General features: G+C 33.4%; 1 protein-coding gene across 3 annotated transcripts in view; it reads right to left on the bottom strand.

The window, feature by feature from the left end:
- The window catches only part of LINGO2 (leucine rich repeat and Ig domain containing 2), a 1,258,067-nt gene that overhangs the window by 13,791 nt on the left and 1,226,757 nt on the right, over window positions 1-17,519 (bottom strand). The window lies entirely within an intron of this gene.

Raw genomic sequence — 17,519 nt, 5'->3', positions numbered from 1 at the left:
CAAGGTACAGGATGCCTATAATAAAAAATGCCATTTTAAATGATTTTGAGATAAATATTGAGGAATGGGAAGAGAAATAACTTTCAGAAAAATATCTTGTAATGATAAATGAACTATCCCTCTTTCACATTCAAACTCAGTGCACCTGTTAAAGTGAAATTAAATAGGTAGCAAAAGAGATCGGAAATGAGTATGTTTTAAATGTGGATAGTTTAGTAGACACTGAATTCAGCTGAATAATAAAAGGTGTATTACTGAGCTCTACTTTTCAACTTGGGGTTCTCAGGGGTACGCTTTATCCATGAACACCATATTTTAATTAAGGTTAAGTAGTTTGAAACAATACTTTTAGATAAAGAAGTGTTTTATAAACTTCAACATTCATTCCTGAACTATAAAGGAAAAATTAGTAAGAAAATAATTATCCAATTACAGTGTTTACATATATATCTATGTCTACAACCACAGTATGTCTTATATGTAAACAAATTTATGAATAAAAAGTAACAAGTAGGATCAAACTTAATGGTGAATCACTAAATCACTAGAAAATTTTCCTACAAATGTAGAAACAAGGCAAAAACCCAGAAAGTGCTAGCATATCAGTTAGATAGGAAGATAAGAGTTATAATTTTTGGAAAATATGTGGCAAAACTATCATTCACAGATCAAATTAATGTCTGTCATGAAAACCAATGGAAATCAACTAAAAATGATTAGAACAGTAGAATAAGTGAATTAGCATACTACACAATAAATATTTTTTAAAAATTATTTTCTTGTCTACACAAATAAACCATTTAGAAAATACTATTGTAAAAATTATTTCAGTCATGGCATCTCTGAAAAACATCAAATTCCTTAGTATAAACTTAACAAGGAATACATAGAACTAATGACAACTATTAAACCCCATCAAGAATCAAAATAACTTACTAAAAGAGGGATGTACTATGTATTTAGAAAGATTAAATATTATAAAACATTAATTTCTTTTTCCATAGAACACACATTACAAAGAATAATGTTTTAAGCTTGAAAAATTAATTCTAAAGTTCATTTGGAAGAAAATATATATGAAAATAATCAGAAACAGTAAAAAAATTTATGAAAATACCTGCCATACAATGCATTCAAACATGAGATACAAAACTAATAATAAATCAGCATGCTATTGACACAAAAAAAAAGTCAAGAAAACAAAAAGTAAGCAATTATATCTAAATATATTTGAAAAGTCAGTTTATGTTAAAGGTGGCATTTTAAATCAGTGAGAAACATACACATGATTGACTTGATATTTTGTGGGAAAATTTGCATACTAACTTTACTTCTTCCAATAAAGTAAATTCCAGATGAATTAAGGATTCAAATGTAAGAAGAAAACAGGTACAAGAAAATTCAGTAATTTTATAATATTAGAGTTAAGTAGCATTTTCTGTGAATAAAGCTAGAAACCAGGAAGAAAGATAATGATTCTATTGTATACATTTTTAAAACTTGGTATAACAAACAAGCATATAACACACACATGTGATTGCTAAACTGGAGAATATATTTAAAACATATGTAATAGATAAAAAGGTGAATGCCAATAGAAAATTAGGAAATGAGTATAATAAAATTAAAAATACCCAGTAAGTATATGAAAAGGTGATTAACTACTAGTAAACAAAGAAATGCATATTTAAAAATAGGGGTATATAATTTTTGCCTGTCATATTGGTAGAGTTTGATAATCATTTTTAGCCAGAATTAACAAGGGTAGAAAATGAACATTCACATACTGATATAAAGAATATAAACTGGACATTAATTGATATACTAGATTTAAATATATCTAAGTTCAATATGTTCATTTCTTTGACCGATTTTATTCCTATTTCTAGAAATGTATCATTAGAAAATAATTGAACTAATATACGTATGTTTGTTACAGGTTTGTCTACAATAGAGCAAAATGGAAATATGTAACAGTAGGAATTTAGTTATGTAAGTTATAAAACAGCCATACAGTAAAATACCATCTAGCCAATACACCATAACTTGACTGCTGATATGGTTTGGCTGTGTCCCCACCCAAATCTCAGCTGGAATTATAATTCCCATAATCCCCACATGTTGTGGGAGGTAACTGAATTGTGGGGTGAGCACCCCCATGCTGCTATTCCTGTGATAATGAGTGAGTTCTCACAAGATCTGATGGTTTTATAAGGGGCTTTTCCCTCTTTGTTCATTCTTTCCCTTCCTGCTGCCATGTGAAGGAGGATATGTTTGCTTCCCCTTCAGTCATAAGTTTCCTGAGGCCTCCCCAGCCATGCTGATCTGTGAGTCAATTAAACCTCTTCTTTATAAATTACCCAGTCTTGGGTATTTCTTCACAGCAGCATGAGAACAAACTAATGCAACTGTATACTTATTAACATGGAAAATGAAATGATATATACTATATCCACATTTGTATGTATGAACATATTTTTATATATATGAATATATATACATGTGTGAAAGGAAAAAACTGGAAGGATGTAATAAAGATGTTGACAATAGTAACTTTTTGAGCTAGTGGGATTAATGGTTATTTTTACTTTCTTTTTATAACATTATTAATTCTGAATTTTTTCAAAAATATACCTGTATTACTTTTATAATCAGAAAAAGTTATTTTAATTTTTGAAAGTGTTTTCATTGATACATATTTGTACATATTTATGTGACAATGTGATATTTTGTTACATGCACAGAATTTGTTACACGCATAGAATGTGTAATGATCAAGTTAGAGTATATAGAGTATCCATCACCTTGAGTATTTATCATTTTTATGTGTTGGGAACATTTCAAGTCTTCTAGCTGTTTTGAAATACACAATATATTATTAACTACAGTCACTCTACTGTGGAACATTAGAACTTATTCCTTCTATTTAACTGTACATTGGTACCCATTAACAAACCTCTCTTCCTCTCCTCCCTTGCTCCTGGCCACGGTTTCCAGTGTCTGGTATCTATCATTCTACTTTCAACCTCCATGCTATCAATGTTTTTAGCTCCTACATTTGAGTGAGAACATGTGATATTGCCTTTCTGTGCTCGGCTTAATTCACTTAATGGCCTTCAGTTCTATCTATGTTGCTGCAAACAACGCTTTATACTTTCTCTTTGGTCGAATAGTATTTTATTGTATATAAGTACTACATTTTCTTTATCCATTCATCTGTTGATGGACACACTTAGACTGATTCTGTATCTTTGCTACTGTGAATAGTGCTGCAATAAACATGGGGGTGCAGATATACCTTTGATATACTGTGCATTACTCCATTTTCATGCTGATGATAAAGACATACCCAAGACTGGGAAGGAAAAAGAGGTTTAATGGACTTACAGTTCCAGCAGAGGGATTGCTGGATCATATGGGCATTCTATTTTTAGTTTTTCCGAGAAATTTTCATACCGTTTGCCATAGTGGCTGTACTAGTTTACATTTCCACCAACAATGTTTAAGAGTTCCCTTTTCTGCACATCCTCACCAACATAAACTATTTTTTGTCATTTTAGTAATAGCCATTCTAACTCGGGTAAGATGATCTCTCAGTGTGGTTTTGATTTGCATTTCCCTGATGATTACTGATGTTGAGCATGCATTTTGTTTTCATATTCCTGTTAACTACTTGTATGTCTTCTTTTGAGAAAATGTCTACTGATGTCCTTGAAATCATTTTGACATTCAACAAGTCAAACATATCCTTCTTCACATGGATATGTTTTATAATAAAAGATAAAATTGCACAGCTTTTAACGGTTCAACTAAGTCATTTATTTAAATGTCTAATGCACAGAATAATTCATAGAAAATTATAATTTATTTAGTTACCTTGACATTATTCCTCCCTCATCAATTTCTCTACTTCAAACAAGGTGGACTTTTAGGTATTAAAGAAATATTGTGATCATATTTACCACCTAAATTAAGAAGAAAACTTAAAACATGTCAATGGTTTGATTTCAAGCATACAGCCCAATGAATTCAGAAAAATGTTTACACCTTTGTAAGCACCATCATAATCTGATACAGAACATTACCATCATCCTCTTTACCTCTTTTCAGTCTATTCCCACCTCTGTTACTAGCTTAAAGTAAGCACTGATCTGTATTGTCACTATAGATTAGTATTCATTTTATAGAATTTTATATCAAAGAAATCATATAATATATACTCTTATATCCAGCATCTTTCACTCAGCATAATGTTTTTGAGATTCAACCACATTGTTGCATGTAACAGTAGTTTGTTCTTTATGTCTGGTGGTATTAGGTTTTGTCACAAATTGCTTATTAACTGAACTATTTTTGGAAGTTTGCTATGAATATTAATATAGAAATCTTTGTGCATACTTTTTATTTTTCTTAAATATATACCTAGAAATTAGCCTTATAGGTCATAGGGTAGGAATATGTAGAGTATTTACAAGAAACAGGCACATCATTTTCCAAAGAGATTATACCATTCAACATTTCCACTAGCAATGCAAGGGAGTTTCATGTGTTTCATATCCCCTCCGACATGGATACTGATTTTTTTTTTTTTTGAGATGGAGTTTCGCTCTTGTTGCCCAGGCTGGAGGGCAATGGCATGATCTTGGCTCACCGCAATCTCTGCCTCCTGGGTTCAAGCAATTATCCTGCCTCAGCCTCCTGAGTAGCTGGGATCACAGGCGTGTGCCACCATGCCTGGCTAATTTTGTACTTTTAGTAGAGACAGGGTTTCTCCATGTTGGTCAGGCTGGTCTCGAACTCCCAACCTCAGGTGATCTGCCCGCCTCGGCTTCCAAAATGTTGGGATTACAAGCATGAGGCACCATGCCCAGCCAACTGTCTTTTACATGTTATCCATTCATGTGGGACTGTATTATCTCATTGTATTTTCCTCGTAACTAGTGATGCTGAGCATCTTTTTGTCTGCTTATTGCCCATTTAGGTAGATTCTTTGGTATATTTTATGTTCAAACATTTTGCTTACTTTTAATTGTGTTTTTAAATTATTGAGATATAAATGTTATGTATATATTCTAAGTACAAGTTCTTTATTAGATATGTGTATTGCGATACTTTTTGCTCATCTATGGTTTACCTTTTTGTTTCCTTCATATTTCTTAAAGAGCAGAAGTTTTAAAATTTAAATCCATTTTAACATTTTTTTCATTTATGATTTATCCTTTCTGTGTTTTAAGAGCTCCTTGCCTATGCCAATGTCTTGAAGATTTTCTCCTATGTGTTCTTCTAGAAATTTTTATAGTTTTATTATTTACAATCAAGTCTGTGATCCATTTTGAATTAATTTTTTACATGGTATGAAGTAGGGAAAAAGATTTTTTTTTCCTCCTACAGCTTTCTAGTTTTTTTTGTAGTGTTATTTCTTAAAAAGACTTTCCTTTCTGGCCAGATATGGTGGCTCACACCTGTAATCCCAGCATTTTTGAAGGTTGAGGTGGGAGGATTGCTTGAGGCCATGAGTTTGAGATCAGCCTGGGCAACAGAGCAAGATCCCGTATCTACAAAAATAAAAAAATAAAATAAAATAGCCAGGCATGGTAGCACACCTCTGTATTCCTAGCTACTCATGAAGCTGAGGTGGGAGAACTGCTTGAGCCAAGGAGTTTGAAGCTGCAGTAAGCTGTGATTGCCACTGCACTCCAGTCTGGGTGACAGTGAGACCCTGTCTCTACAAAAATATAAATAAGTAAATAAAAATAAATAAAAAATACTTTCTTTTCCCTATAAAATTACCTGGGGACATTTATCAAAAAAATCAATTGACCATATACATACATTTATCTCCATTTCTGTTTTTGATTCTGCTCCACCAGAATAGATACAGTACATACAGCTGTACTGGATTACACCAGCACAGCTGTCTTGGTTACTGTAGCTTTTATTTTTTGTTTGTTTGTTGCGAGAGAGTCTTGCCTTGTCACCTGCCTGGCTGGTGTGAAGTGGTGCAATCTCGGCTCACTGCAACCTCCGACTCCCTGGTTCAAGCTATTCTCCTGCCTCAGCCCCCCGAGTAGCTGGGATTACAGGCACGCACCACCATGCCCGGCTAATTTTTGTACTTTTAGTGGAGACAGGGTTTCACCTTATTGGCCAGGAGGGTCTTGATCTCCTGACCTTGTGATCTGCCCACCTCGGCCTCCCAAAGTGCTGGGATTATGGGGGTGACCCATGGCGCCCGGCCACTGTAGCTTTTTATCATCAGTTTAATTCTTGAAATCAGATGGTGTTATTCATGAAATTTTTGTCTTCTTTTCAAAAAATCCTATGGCTTTTCTAGATCATTTGAATTTCCATATAAATTTTGGCATCAACTTGACAATTTCTAAAGAAATTTTCTGTGATATTGACAAAAATTGTGTTGATTCAATTAATAAATCTATGGAGAATAGATATTATAACAATATTGAACAATTTTCCAATCCATGAATGTTGTACTAACTTCATATCTTTAGGTATTCTTTAATTTCCTTCAGCAAATATTTTATCACCTAGAAATAGACAGTTTCATTCTTTCCTTTCTAATTTGTATACCTTCATTTTTTCTGTGTCTTTCACATTTGTTAGTACCTCTCGTCCAATGTCAAATAGAAGTGCTGAGAGCTATCTTCCCTCCTTTCCTAATCTTAGAGGAAAATTATTTGGTTTTTCACCATTAAGTTTGATGTTAGCTGTGGGTTTTTCATAGATGACCTTCGTTAAGATAAGGAATTGTTTTTTTCTTAAGATTTTTAAAAAATGCAAGTGAGTACTGAATGAAAAAATGCTCTTCTGTATCTATGGAGATGATCTTATTGTTTTTCTCCATTATTCTTTTAATATGGCAAGTAATGCTGATTAATTTTTGAAGATTAAACCAACCTCACACTTCTGGGATAAACCTTACTTTGTCATTTATTGAATATTGTATTTGTAATGTATTTTTTAGGATTGTTCTGTTAATATTTGGTCAATAGTTTTTCTATTTCATGAGAATTTTTATCTAGTTTTTAGCTTCTTTGTGACGTATATGTATACTTTTAGTTTCAGAGTACAGTAATCCCTCCTTATTCGTGATTTTGCTTTCTGTGGTTCATTATAGTGGTCAACTGTGGTCCAAAATCAGGTGAGTACAATAGTTATTTTAAGGGAGACTGAGAGACTACATTCATATAAATTTTATTATAGTATATTTTTATAATTGTCCTATTTTTTTAGCAATTTTTAAAATCTTGTGTTGTGCCTAATTTACAAATTAAACTTTATCATAGGTGTGTATACATAGGGAAAAACATAGTATTTGTAAGGTTTGCTACTATCTGCAGTTTCAGGCATCTACCAGGGAACTTGGAACGTATACCTTGTGGATAAGGGGGACTACTGCAATACAGTTCTCACAAAGCCAGTTAGAAAGTATTCCTTGATTTTTGTTCTCTTTTTCCTGAAGAGTTTGTATAGAATTTTTATTATTTCTTTCACAAATATTTGGCAGACCTTACCAGTGAATCCAAATAGACCCTAGAATTTCTGTGTTTGAATGTTGTAAAATACAAATTGATTTCCTTGGCAGATACTGGACTCTTTGTATGTTCTCTTTCCTTTTGTGTCAGTTTTGGTAATTTGTTTTCTTCAAGAAATTTTGTTATTTCATCTAAGCTGTTAAATTTATTGTCTGAAGTTGTCATAAACTTCCCTTATTATTCTAATGTCTGAAAATCTATGTTATCTGTTTCATTCCTGGCATCAGTGAGTTGTGCCTTTCTTTTCTCTTGATAAATCTAGAATTTTTTCAGTTTTATTACACTTCAAAAGGACCAAATTTTGCTTGTATTGATTCTCTATTGTGTGTCATTTTTATTTCATTAATTTCTGTTCTTATCCTTGTTATTTCTATTTATTTTGTCTTTAGTCCAGTCTTTTAATTCATTTTAGCTTCCTAAGATTAATTTTGGACCTTGCTTTTTCACTGATGTAAGGTATAAAAACTGTAAATATCCCTTTCTACATTGCTTTAGCTACATTTCACAAATTCTGATTTTTTATAAAATATCATTCAGTCAGAAACGTTTTCTAATTTACTTTGTGCTTCCTTCTTTGTCCCATCTAAATCATCTTCTAAATACCCTCCAAAATTCCCTTCTTTAGGATTTAGTTGGTTTATTCTTAAATATTTAGGTCTTCTTCTAAATATATTATTATTTCTAATTTAATTCTGTGAGGTCAGAGAATACACTATGAAAAATTTCCATCTTTTGAAATCTCCTGAGATTGCTTTATTAGACCAGCATATGATCCCATCTTGCTGCCAGGCCATGTGCACTTGAAATAGATATGAATTTGTACTTTTTGGGTGAAGCAGTCTTTAAAAGTCATTAAGGCTAATGTGGTTGACTATGTTGTTCAGCTCTTCTAAATCCTTATTAATTTTTTCTAAGTTATGCTGTCAATTCCTGAGAAATATGTATTAAAATCTCTAAGAAATGGGTATTAAAATCTCTAACTATGAATGTGAACTTGTCTACATCTTCCTAAGTTCTATAGGTTTGGGTTTCATGCATGTTAAAGCTCTGATACTAAACACAAGTTCAATTTCTGATGTATCAATCACTTATCATTAGGAAGAATCCATATTTGTCTCTAGTAATGCTCCTTGTTTTTAAGTCATCTTTGTTGGGGTAATATATAGGGGTTTATTTCATTTTGGTTCATTCTTTAATTTTCAGAAAATAAGATATTAAAATATATGAATAAAAGGAGAATATTCAAGAGAACAACAGGAACAACCAGCTTCCTTCCATTTTGAAATTAAGATTTAAAAAAAAACAAGCTGTTAAAATCTGGTTGCTCTTCTAGTCTAATACGTTGAGAAACAGAATCCTAGAGCTGAAATTATTTTCAAATAATTATGTTTCAGTATTCACAGTCCACTGGAAACACACTTGAAGCCAAATATTTCCTGGCAGCAGAGGCGAAATGATAATATTCAATAAAACATGACCTGAGAAGTATCTAAAAGACAATATTTGCTTTGCCATTGAGGATTCCCTATCTTGCAGCAATAATTTCCCCACAGCAAGTACCCTTTGCCTGTTTCACAGTATAGCTTTCTGCTGTTTTCCTTAAGGTGTGATTCAGTCATCTGTAACACTCTAGCTTTCTTAATGTTTTTGTGGTGTATCTTTTTTTTTTTTTACTTTGTACATACATGTGATTTTGTATTTAAAAAGCTTCTCTTTTTGACAGCATGTAGTTATTTGTTGCTTTTGAATCTAGTCTCAATCTCTGCCTTTTGTTATATTGCTTAGTCCATTTAAATTTAATATAGTTATTGATATGGTTGCGCTTAGGGATGCCATTTTGCTATTTGGTATCTATTTGTCCCTTGCATTTTTTGTTCCTGTCTTTCATTTCTTGCCTTATTCCCTCTGATTTTTTTTTAGCTTTGTATTTCAATTCTTCTTTTGACTTTTTAATTTATATTATTTTTATTTATTCCTCTAGGGATTAAAGTATACAGATGGTCTCCAATTTATAATGGTCGATTTATAATTTTTCAACTTTACAATGGTGTGAAAGCAATATGCATTCAGTAGAAACTGTATTTTGAGTGCCCATACAACCATTGTTTTCCCATTTCAGTGCAGTGTTCAATAAATTACATGAGATATTCAATACTTTATTACAAAATAGGCTTTCTGTTAGATGTTATTGTCCACCTTTAGGCTAATGTAAGTGTTCTGAGCACATTTAAGGTAGGCTAGACTAAGCTATGGTGTTTGGTAGGTTAGGTATATTAAATGCATTTTCAATGTAATAATATCTTCAACTTGTAATAGGTTCCTTGGGATGTGATCCCATCATAAGTCATGGAACGTCTGTATATCTTCATCACAGTCTACTTCAATATTGAATTGCTTCAAAGTAAAATATAGGAGCTCTGCAACAGCATATTTCCATTTATACTCCTCCTCTCATCCTTGGTGGAGACAGGTACAGGCATAGGGAATAGTGTTTGCAAAGACATGGAGACAATAAGAAACACTCTACAATTGGGGACACAGTAGTTCAGAATGGTTGGAACAAAAACTGAGGAGAGAAAAGAGGCTGAAGAGGTAATTAGAGGAATGATTTACAAGGGGCTTGTAAACTGTGATAACCTGTTTACACTTTATCCTGAGAGCAATGGCAAGTCATTAAAGTGTCTTATGCAAAAGAGTGATATGATCAGATTTACATTTTGGAAAGATTAATCTGATTCCAACATGAAAAATAGACTTGCAGAAAAGAAAGACTTGAAGCTGATAACTCAGGAGACTGTTGTGTTAATACAAGTCAGAAAAAAACAGTGGTTACTCTCAGGGTTATGGGTGTAGGCTTAGGTAAATGGACAAATGCAAGAGGTATTCTGAGGCATGACAGAAATGCTTCACAGCTGATCCGCTGTGGAGGGTGTATGAGAGGATAAGCAAAGATTATTTCCACTCTTTTGACAACTGGGTGAGACCTGGTGTCCTTCACCGAGATGGAGAATTGAAAGCAGCATGAGGAATTCCTGGTTCCCTCAAAGGTGTCCATCAATAGACTAGACCAAAATGTGTGGGGTCCCTGGGCAGATTAATGATTTTTCCACTCCTTAAAAAGAATATTTTTTTGTAATAGCTTTTAGAATTTCTTTGGTAGGGCAGGAAAATAGATTTTCAATTATAATCAGATGACTCTATGTCCAACATAAAAGTTTTATGATATACTTCATACTTTCCAATTCGTTTATGAATTGATGGTAAAGTGTGAGTCATATTTTATAAATTCCACTGGAGACTACTGTCTTCTTTGGCAGAATTTGCCCAATCTGCCCATCACCAGTTAAATAATTGGCACCTTATTTCTGATTTATTTCAATAGTGGTTAAGAGAAAGTTTATTATTTACATTCCTTAATTTTGCTGTAAGTATGTCTGCCGTGGAAGACAGTATCTAACTAAGTCATGGGCAAAACTTAACTGGAAAGGAGCTCAACTAAGGTGGATCAATTTCAGCTCCAAAGTGGAGGACTGCCAAAAAGAAGGGTGAATAAGTACCCCGCAAGCCTGCTGTAGACAAGGTCCCTCTACATCTGGAACTGTTCGCCCATTCTACTACTGTCCTTCAGCTAGGCAAAAGTGGATAATTTGGGGCCATATCTCGTCAGCTTTTTGAGTAGCTTAGAAACTGGGGAGGAATGTTGTGCTTTATTATTCTCCTCACAAATATTTCTCAGTTTTAGCCCAGAAGGCAAACTGCTGACTCCATTTAGCTTTCACTGTCAACAGAAGTCTTACAATCAAAGCTTGCTCATAACGTCTGACTGTGACCAAGGTTTGACAAGATGAACTTTGTTTCATTAGGAATAAAGCAGGAAGCTAAAATCTAGAGGGAGTAGACTATGGTCTTTCCATTAATTCTGATCAAAGGGATTCTCAAGTACAATGATTAGTACCTTCTAACACCCAGCATGTGAAGTTGGATATTTTTATATTTACATTTTTTGTATGCTGAGTATTTATTCCCCACTTATTCTATTCATGTAAGAAACACAAATCAAAGGATCAGGAAGTGGACTTAAAGAAGCAACATAAAAGACTACAAATAGCAAAAATTTGAGCTCACTCATACCTGGCCCAAATTCTGATTCTGACATTTGTTAGCTGTGGGACATATTCATCTATGTCTATGATTCTCACTATTTCCTGTTAATTTTTGATAATAACACAGAATAACTGAGCATTAACAGTGGTATATATGGTGCCTAGCACATAAATAATAGCTGTCATTGTTACTTTTTATGGATAATGGTTTGGTTTGTTGAAGTATTTTTCAGGACAGAAAGCAAACCAAATAAAGGCATAGATGTCCTCTGCGACAGGAGTACATTTCAGAAAGATATCCTCAAACAGATGATACAGTGATAAGGAGAGTGAAGAGATTGGTAAAATGGAGAAAGAGAAATGAATTTTAAGCAGCCATTATTTTTAAAAACACAAGTAAGAAAGGAAAGAGATCATGGTTGTTGTATGTTCTTTAAAAAGAAAGTTTAGGAGGAAACAGCTGCTTTGATGGATAAGGTAATGATAAATTGCTTAGCCTGGAAATTCTATGATTAATTTAGTTCTCTGACTGGCAAATGAACAAGGCCACAAAACAATAAATGGATAGCACAGAAATCTCTGTAAACCTTCCAAAAGTCAGTAAAGTTATTTCCCAAATTGAGAGGAATGGGTGAAGAGTGAGTTGAGGTAGGGTTAAAAAAAAAAAAAAAAAAAGAAAGCAAAAGGTTTTAATGAATAATGGTGTCCAAAATACATTTGAGGCTATAATTTCCAGATATCTAAAACTGTAACTTCAGAAATCCTGGTCTCCACGAAAATCGGATACTGAAGAGTTTGGAAAGTTGTATAAAATAGTTTAAAACGAAAAGAAATCAATTTTAGTATGAGCAAGTCTGGAAAATCACCAGGGTTACCTAAGTTCTTTGAAGGACCCAAACCAACTGGAGATGAAGATTAAAGTCCCAGACCTGGCAGGAAACATTGGATTTGAACTCTTTTTTTACAGAAATAAAATATATCTTTATACATTTCTAATTATCTTCCAAAGTATTTGCATTTTTACCTCTCTCTACTTATTTTTGGTAAGGAAGGAATGGAAACTTTCAATATTGAGGCTCAACTTGGAGAATATTCAAGGGAAAATGGAAACAGCCAGAATGAAAGCCAGACTCAGAGAGCATCAAATGTGTTAAATATTATAAAATATTGTTTCCAAAAGTTTACAGGTGTAATGATAAAATTATTCAGTGGCTCAGGCAAATAGGTAGACAGTTACCCACTATTGTAGATACCTTTCAATTAGCTATATGCAGATGACCAATTCTGGGGGTAACTGAAGATAGTATTTTGGTCTATAGTTACTTGGCTAGGGACTGATATGTGCTGGCAATTATTATATGGTTTGAAGCCTATAAAGACAATGTGAGATTCTGTCTGTATAAAAATTAGCTGAATTAGCTGTTAATATGATTTAATGCAATGAAATTGATATAAAATGGGCATACGACTAGTAAATCGAGCAGGTGATATAGTCAGATAGCATCTTTATACTTTTCCTCTATTGTCTCTCTCTATAATTTATTCAGGGAGGTAAGAAGATCAAGAAAATTGTTATTTAATTGGATCTGTGCTATAGACAACTTAGTGTCCTCTGGGACTGGGGAATTTTAAAGCTCACTCCTTTTGTGTAGCGATTTCTGGGGGTTCTTCAGGATCCACAATCAAGAGCTATCCTCCATGTAGTTCCCTTTCATCTGGATGAGTAAATCTCCATTCTGGCTTGTTAAGTAGTCATTCTACAGTCTCTAGGAATATCTTACTTGTGGAGGTCTTGTAACCTCTTCCAGGTGGCCTTGTTATAAAGCAGCTCCCTCGTGTATGTTGCCTTCAAGGACATGGAAAAAACTCATTTGCCCCAAAAAAACTCTGGAAATGCAGAGCAATCCTAATATAGCAGCAACTTTCTTTACTTTCCCACAAGCCACAAAAAGAGGATATCTAGCTTAATATTTGTTTTCGAGATTTGCCAGGAAGGAGTTAGACAGAAGTCATAATGTGTCTTTAACTACAGGCAAAGTAGTTAAAGATTAGGTAGTTAAAGTAGTTAAGGATTCCAGATAATCCTGTTGAAGCAATTTTCTCCTGATTTCAGGAGAAGGGGAAAGAACTTTTCTTGCTTGATGAGTCATTTGCCTAATGTTATAGTAAAGGAGCAAGTATTTCTATCCAGGATTTTTTGACTCCCAGTATTTTTTTTCAATCCAGGTTTTTTTGAGCTCTTAACTTTTACCTTATACTTCTCCCATGCTTTCTCAAACATTATCACTGAAATACCTCTCATTGCAAATAGATAGCAACTATATTTTAAAAAGCAGATTTTTTTCCAGTAACACTTTCTTTTAAAAATAGAAAAAAAACCACCACACAATTTTCTCATCCTTCCTCTGGGCTACGCTTTGGTATCTTGTCCCGATTCTCAATCAGCTCTCCAATGGACTGTATCTATTTGAAAACATCAATTCATCTTGTATTCCAGTGACTAGTGAACAATTAGCAAAGCTTGTCCTAAGTCATTAATTGTTTGTTTAATCTTTCCTGAAACTGGAGAGCCCTCTGTTCTCATGTTTATTTTGATCTCTTTGAAATGCAAATTATTTGCTCTTCTCCTACAGTTCTGAATCTCCTTTTGGCCTATCATAGAAATACTTGGACATATTATAGTATGCCTATTCTACTTAAATATTTTAAAGATGAAAGTGATTTTTGTCTAGCTTTGAGGTTTGTCTCTTTGAAATTAATATTACTAATTAAAGGGTAGTTGGCTTAAGAAGCCTGTTGGCCTCACAAATGTGATGCAAAATGCCTCTAATCTGTAAGGCAGTCTAAGGTAATGGCTAAAAGCACATATGTGCAACCGTCAAACTGTGTTTAAATCTTAACCTTCTATTATTCTCAGTTTTCTTACCTTTAAAATAAGAACAATAGTAACTATCCTACAGGGTGATTGTGTGAATGAAATCTCTCAACTGAAGGAAGTACTGAAAATCCTTTTTGATGTAAACAGCCACAGAGAGGATATGCAATCTGGAGACAATGGATTAATCTATTAAGGTAGATGTTAAACTCTGTTAAGTATTTTATATTACAGCTGAAAACAAAGGAAGTAATCATACCCAGGGCAAAAATTCCTGCTAAGAAGTTATTTAAGTTCCTCTAAAGATAGGGTTAAGACAAGCTATGAAATACATGCCTCAATACACACCATGGAATACTATGCAGCCATAAAAAAGAATGAGTTCATGTTCTTTGCAGGGACATGGATGAAGTTGGAAACCATCATGCTCCTCTAACACAGGAACAGAAAACCAAACACCGCTTGTTCAGTTGAACAGTGAGAACACATGGACACAGGGAGGGGAACATTACACACTGGAGCCTGTCAGGGGTTGTGGGGAAGGGTGAAGGAGAGCATTAGGACAAATACCTAACGCATGTGGGGCTTCAAACCTAGATGATAGGTTGATAGGTGCAGCAAACCACCATGGCACATGCATATCTATGTAACAAACCTGCACGTTCAGCACATGTATCCCAGAATTTAAAGTAAAATTTTAAAAAGAAAAAGAAATACGTGCCTCACTTTGTGTCAAAGAAAGGTTGGCTGCCTTCTGTGATAATTGCTTAGGTTTCAAAACCCACCCAGGCCCATCTAGATGGAACGTGTGCCCACTGAGAACAACTACCCCTCCTTCATAAGGTTATTAAAGTTTACTTGGGAAATATCAACTGGAAGAGAATTCCGTTAAGTAGTTTCCCTTTCAGATTCTTGAATTTTATCTATTGTTCCATGAAAAACTGGATTCTTTGAAGTGTGGATATTCATGAACAAAAGAGAATCTCTCTGGAGATTACCTGGTTTTAATTAGTTGGTGCTGAATGCACCTAGACATTTTAGCCTCTTACTTAAAGCTGTTCAGACAAGATAGCTGTCTTAAATCCCTTCTGGAACGCTCTGGAAATGAACAAATATAAATTTCTACCAGCTTCTATAACAGATAAACCCTTAAATCTCAGTGACTTAAAACAATAGAAGTTTATTAGTTCTGCTCCATGAAGACATCGAGGGACTTGGGCTCTGTTTTGTGGCTCCTCCCTCTTCTAGGTCTTTGAAGTCCTTTCCATTTGATATGAAAAAAAGATGAAGAGGATCATAATTATAAGGTTTTCATAAACCAGACCCAACAATAAACTCATAATATCTATTCACATTTCATTAGTCAGAACTCTGTCATGTGGGCAAACCCAACTAAATGCAAAGCAGGCAGGAAAATGTACTTTAGCTACGTGGCTATGAAGAAGAGAAAGTAAGGCTGGTAGGTAGCTAGCCAGTACCTGCCAAAATAAATACAAAAATTGATATTAATATGAATCTAGTATGTATGCCTAGATTTATGCTTCTATTTTTTGTTTATTTATAAGTTGTTTCAGAGAAGACACAGGCATCTGGAAAATGACCTATTGTCTATCTATTTATCTATCAACTATCTAAATGATCACTGATGCCATTTTGTATTTATTTTGTATTTAACTCTGTGTGCATGTTTTTACACGTTACAGAAACACGTCTTGCCATAGTAAGATTTAAGTCTGGCCTTTGTTAATGTAATCCTTTTCCAGACAGAGTGCTGCATCTAAACTTCTCATTTGCATGGCTACTCTTAATTCATACTAAATTATTATTAGATTCCTAGGTGGTATAAATGCAACCTTTAAAAAAATTATATATCAATCAAGCTGAGCAAGAACATGCAATTCTTTACATTCCAAACATTGTAATAACTTATTTTTTGCCTGTAACTTTAGCAGATATTTGGGAACTTTTATCTACTGATGGTTGCCAACTAATTGCTTGAGTTCTGTCCAAAAGAGAGTAGAAAATTATCAAAGTAGGAAGTATATTTAATTGAACTCAATAAACACCTTCCGGCTGCCTTTTACATGCAAAGCAGAGCTGGAGACAGATGAACACATGCAATACTATTCTCAAACAGCTTATAGTCTAGTAAGGAAACTCTGCCAGTAAACAAGTTAATGATATTAATTTGACTTTCCCAAATTTCAGTCACATAACTTTAAGCAGAAAGATGCACTTTATTATATTATTTAATATATTGAAATACTTAGAAAACAAGGTCCAGCCATGGAAAGATAATTGTATTATTCATTATTCATGACTCATGGTTCCAATGGACTATTATGCACGAATTAAAATGATGGCTATAGGAAATATTTAATAATTTGGAAAATGTTTATATGAAAAAGATATTAAGTGAAAAAATATACATCTACTTCATGAATATAGTTAAGGAAAAATACCTTCATGCATAAAGCAAAAGAATGAAAGGAAATATGCCAAACTTTCAAGTGTTAGATTGTGCTATAGGTATTAGTTACTTATTCTAGGAGTTCTGCTTTCTCTTCATTTTTTATTTAAAAAATGTTTTCAATGTGCATTATATTGTACTGATTGAGGAAACAAACGACAAAAATACAAAAATACAATAAAAGTCCTTCAAAATTCAATCTGTTCTGAATGTATAATGTATATAGATAACTTGCTACATCTTTAGTCAATTAATTGGTTACATTATAAAGTTAGGGAAGAAGATAAGTCTCCTTTTCTTTACTACTTCTATTTTCCCTGTTATAGTACTTTATCTCTACCTTCAAAACATTTATAATATGTAACTGTATATAAAATTATAATTTCCCACCTCTCTCTGTCTACTAAGGAAATTACATGTAGGAGAAGTAGAGAGAAGATAAAATGTGTATATATTCTAGTTTATTTGTATTTTGATAAACATTTTTGGAATCATAGGAATCACATTATTTTAAATAT

The sequence above is a fragment of the Theropithecus gelada genome, chromosome 15 (assembly GCF_003255815.1).
Source record: "Theropithecus gelada isolate Dixy chromosome 15, Tgel_1.0, whole genome shotgun sequence".
NCBI lineage: Eukaryota > Metazoa > Chordata > Mammalia > Primates > Cercopithecidae > Theropithecus > Theropithecus gelada.
This window is presented reverse-complemented; position numbering and strand designations above follow the sequence as displayed.